Here is a 4,882-nt window from a genome sequence, read left to right on the forward strand (position 1 = left end):
CTCACAACCATGGCAGAGAAGGTCTAGCAAATTATGCTGGGCAAGTGAGAAGAGTTCTAGGCTCTTACATGAACCCAAACCCAAGAAACTGTGGAAGTAGCATCCAAAGGCCAACTATACATGCCAACAACTTTGAACTAAAGCCACAGCTCATCATCCTTGTTCAGAACAACTGTTCATTCGGAGGAGGCGTCCAAGAAGACCCCAATCAACATCTAACCACCTTCCTGAGGATATGCGATACTGTGAAGTCCAATGGTGTTCATCCTAACACCTATAGACTACTTCTGTTTCCCTTCTCATTCAAGGACAAGGCATCCAAATGGCTAGAGTCCTTCCCAAAGGAGAGTTTAGCAACCTAGAAAGATGTGGTGAATAAATTCCTGGCAAGATTTTATCCTCCTCAACGGATTAACAGGTTGAGAGCTGAGGTACAAACTTTCAGGCAGCAAGATGGTGAGACTCTATACGAAGCATGGGAGAGGTTCAAGGACCTGACAAGAAGGTGCCCACCAGATATGTTCAATGAATGGGTGCAGCTACACATTTTCTATGAAGGCCTTTCTTATGAATCAAAGAAGGCAATAGACCGGGGGATCTCTAAACAAGAAGATGACCATTGAGGAGGCCATAGATGTCATTGAAACTGTAGCAGAGAATGACTATTTCTATGCTTCTGAAAGAGACAACACTAGAGGAGTGATAGAACTAAACAATGTGGATGCACTGCTGGCCCAAAATAAGCTTATTACCAAGCAGCTGGATGACCTCACCAAGAAGATGGAGAGGAACCAAGTGGCAGCAATCACCACCTCATCAGCAACCCAAGAGGGAGTGATCCTTACTCCAAAACGTACAACCCTGGTTGGAAGAATCACCCAAACTTTGGGTGGAAAAATCAACAAGATCAAAGCCAAGATCAGAGACGTCACAACCCCAACAACCATGCAGCTCACCAACATTCCACACAGAGATCATATCAACACAACCCTAACAACACCTCTCCACATCCATACCAAAACCAAAAGAACCCAACCCACCCATCCACTCTCAACTCACCATCATCTGAAGATAGACTCTCCAGAATTGAGATCCTACTTGAGGGCATATGCAAAGAGATTCAAGACAGTAAGGCATTCCGCGAAGAAGTGCAGTCCAATATACAGAATCAATGACCTGAACTTGCTCCCTCAAGTTCTCATAAGCAGCAGTCACGCTGCCAACGATATGACTTTGGATCTCAGAATAATCTTCCCGGACACTGTCGAGCTCCCCCTTCAGGCGCAGCACCTCCCGATAAGATGCAATGTAACTCTCCTTATGCATCATGGCTGCATCCTTAGCCAACCTCAAAGAAGCTGCCAGTGATTGAGAACTTGCCTCCTCGTTCTTCAAGTCCTTCTCCAGCTTGGCTACCTTTATCTCAAGCTCCTCCTTCAACTCCTTCATCCGATCAAACTCTTGTTTCGCCTCCTCCATAAACGCTTTAGTGGCGTGGAGAGGGAGATTCTGAGCAGTCCGATATATGGCAGCCGCCATATATGCCATCTTCACGTGATTTCGGGCCATAAATTCCAAGTGACGAAGGATGGACACATCGTCCATGGAGAGAGCGCCGTAGGGACCGATTTGCTGATCCACAAATTCAATGGGATTAAAATCAGGAGCATCGAGGTCAAAGGGCTCAGTAGTCTTTTGTTTTTTATTGGGAGGAGCAACAGAGGGAGCAGCAGAAGTAGGGTGAGGATCCACCAAACGGACTCGGGGTGTAGGGATCACCTTCTTCATCCCGGGAGAACTCGGCACTAATGGCTTCTCGCGCACTTGGGAGGACCCCTCCCCAGCCGTTTTGGCCGCAAAATTTCTGGCAGCAGTCGCCCTCTGTGCCCTCTTAAAAGCTTTCATGGATTCACTATTCTTCATTGCCTCTGCAAATAAAACAAGAAAATTCAGCTACAAGTCGGACAAGTCGGAGAGACAGCTACAAGCAACATAAACAAAGATAATAAAAGAAACACAAGATACCCAGTTCAGTTTGAAGAAGAGAATGATTGGTTAGAAATTTCTTTGTGTCAAGATGGGGAGATTGACCCCAACGTTCTTCCAAAATAGTCACAAAGGCTCGCTCAGCCTCATCCAATATTTTCCACGAATACTTGGAGACCCTCACGTCTTTTTGCCATTCCAAGGGAAAAGCAGGTTCGTCATACTCATCCAGAAAAAAGGGGCGAGCTCCTTCAACAGCTCGGACCTTGAAAAAGTAGTTTTTAAAATCACGAAACGACTCGTCAAACATGGAAAAAACCTTTTTTCCCTGGGTAGAACGAAAGGAGACCCAAGCTGACTTCTTTTTTACCACACCGGGCTTAGTCAAGACAAACAGATAGAAAAAGAGAGATTGGGAAGTAGGAATACCAAAACCATTGCACAACAATTGGAAGATTTTAATAAAACCCCAGGAATTAGGGTGAAGTTGAGAAGGGGCAACATTACAAGACCATAACAGGTCGGTTTCAAATTGGGTAAAAGGAAGGGTGATACCCAGCTGACCAAAGAAAAAATCATAGGCATAAAAGAAGGGGCGACCATCAACAACCCGAGTTGAAAAGCAGACTCTCTCGTCAGAAAAAGGAGGGACAAGTTCATAGTTCTTCTCATCACCAGAATTACTACAGACACTATGAAACTGCCTAACCTGCGCACAAAATTCAGAATCAACCAGCGAGACACACATGAGAACCATGGAGTCTACCCAATCGGCCATACCCGCGGGAACCTGGGAAGGCATCTCTACAACGTTATTTTGGGAAGACATGAGGTCAACTAAATCCTACAAAAAGAAAAGAAGAATGGATTACTTAAAAACATCTCGGACAGGGGGCAAGACATCTTGACGAATGGATAAATAAAAAAGGGAAAACCCCAAGACTCAAGACAAAAAGTCTTGGGGCATCCCTTGGAGGCAGTAAACAAGCAAGGTCTTTAAGTTATTTCTACAGCGTATATCCCGGCACTCATCAAAATAAAATCCAGAAAGAAAACAAAGGAAGCAAAAATGCAAAAGGTCCACCCTTCTACAGTTTATCAGCAGAAAGCACTATTTCCATAGTTTATCAGAAATGCCAAAAGGGCCAAGCGGAAAAACAGCAAAGACACAACCTTTTTTCAGAATCAAACAAAGTCATCATTTCAAAGCTTCAAATACAAAAGCATTCACAAACATGCAAAGTTCTAAAAGTATCAAGCAACAGATGGAGAAACTACAAGACACACAGTGATCAGCAAAAAAGATAGAAAGATCCAAACTTTCTCAAAACAGACACAAAAATGGTGTAGAAGAAGGAAGGAAGAAGAGTCAAACCTAGGAAATGAGAGAAACTGCGAAGAAAAGCAGGGAAGCGGAAGGCAAAAAGCCAGAATCACCCTTCTCCCACGAAAAAGCAACGTGACAAAGCAACGTCGCTAGGCTAAAACGCGCAACTGCAAACTCCAGGTGGAAGCTTCAGAAAAATCAAAAAAGGTGAAAGCGAGAAAATGAAAGAAGAAATATGAAGAAGTTACGAAAATGGTGAAGGAGAGAAACCGTTTCTGGAGTACAAAATTCAAAAATAGGGAAGTTAGGGAAACGGGGCAATTAAATGTCAATTAAATGCGGATATTAAAACCACTTGCATTCCCAAAAAAAAAGCGCTAATACAAAAGCGCACGTTTGTAGAGGAAAACGTTCTACATTCAAAAGCTGCTACAAAAAGAAGTCGACAAGATGCTTGAGTTCGGCTTCACTACAAAAAGTACCAAGGAATTCGACCTCGACAGACAAGACCGAGCTCAAGCAGGGGCACTGTTCATACCTTGGGTCGAGCTATCCGACCCGGGATGATCGACGATAAAGCGACCGACCTCTTCGAGTCAAGCGGACCGACTTCTTCTTAAAGAACTCGGCCGAGTCAACAAGAGAGCCCAATAAAGGGCCCAGGTAGAGGAACACGACTCAAATCCTAAGGTAGCCCAAGCATATAGAGATAAAGGCGGTTCCGTTGAAGATAAGCTGACCTCACCCAAAGATAAGATAAGATAAGATAACTAACTTATCTTATCTAGAAAGGTCACTTCTCACCATTATAAATACACTGGAGCACCCAGGTATAACTCATACTCTGATTCTACATAACACCTGTTTAATACCCGTGCTAACTTAAGCATCGGAGTCTCTTGCAGGTACCCCCCACCCTTTGGTGATAGAGGATCAGCAGCACGTTCAATCCAAACAAGTTGGACGCACCAACTCCGACCGCCATTTACCAGCCAGACACATCGGTTCCGACCAGCACAGAAGATCTCATCCGAGATCGACCTACAGTTTCAGGTAAGCCTCGGAACAGAGGGCGTTATTGGCGATTACCTTTCTCATTAACTTTGCAAGTTAGCACCCATTCCACGTTAGAGGTCACGTTAGTGGGACTAACGTGACTGCTAACGTGGTTCTTCTTTGCTTTCTTTGTCCTGAAATCAAGCAACAAAGTGCATCAAAGTTCTAGTCCAAGTCATGAGTCATGCATCATCCAATTTGTCATATAATTCATGCAAAATGCTCATGAAATCATGTAAAGTGCTCAATGTATGCCTGAATCAAGATGTAAGTGAATATCTACCCAAAACTAGCTTATTTTCTAAGAAAATGCATGAAACTACCTTAAAAACAGTAAAGAAAAGGTTAGTGAAACTGGCCAAAATGCCCTGGCATCAACTGCTTGCAGGTTATCAAATGGGAAATTATCATATATAGGAGTGGAGGTATCCTTAATGTGCTCAAGGCGACTCAAGTGGTCTGCCACTAGATTTTGGTTACCACTCCTATCTTTAATTTCTAAATCAAATTCTT

At 43.7% G+C, this 4,882-nt stretch overlaps 1 non-coding gene across 1 annotated transcript; it reads right to left on the minus strand.

The window, feature by feature from the left end:
• Positions 1-416: 416 nt before the first annotated feature.
• On the minus strand, positions 417-523 carry LOC148564270 (small nucleolar RNA R71). Its single transcript, XR_015884603.1, has one exon. It is a non-coding gene; the product is annotated as a small nucleolar RNA R71 (small nucleolar RNA).
• Between the last annotated feature and the right edge of the window lie 4,359 nt (positions 524-4,882).

The sequence above is a fragment of the Arachis ipaensis genome, chromosome B5 (genome assembly GCF_059453495.1).
Source record: "Arachis ipaensis isolate K30076 ecotype BB chromosome B5, ASM5945349v1, whole genome shotgun sequence".
NCBI lineage: Eukaryota > Viridiplantae > Streptophyta > Magnoliopsida > Fabales > Fabaceae > Arachis > Arachis ipaensis.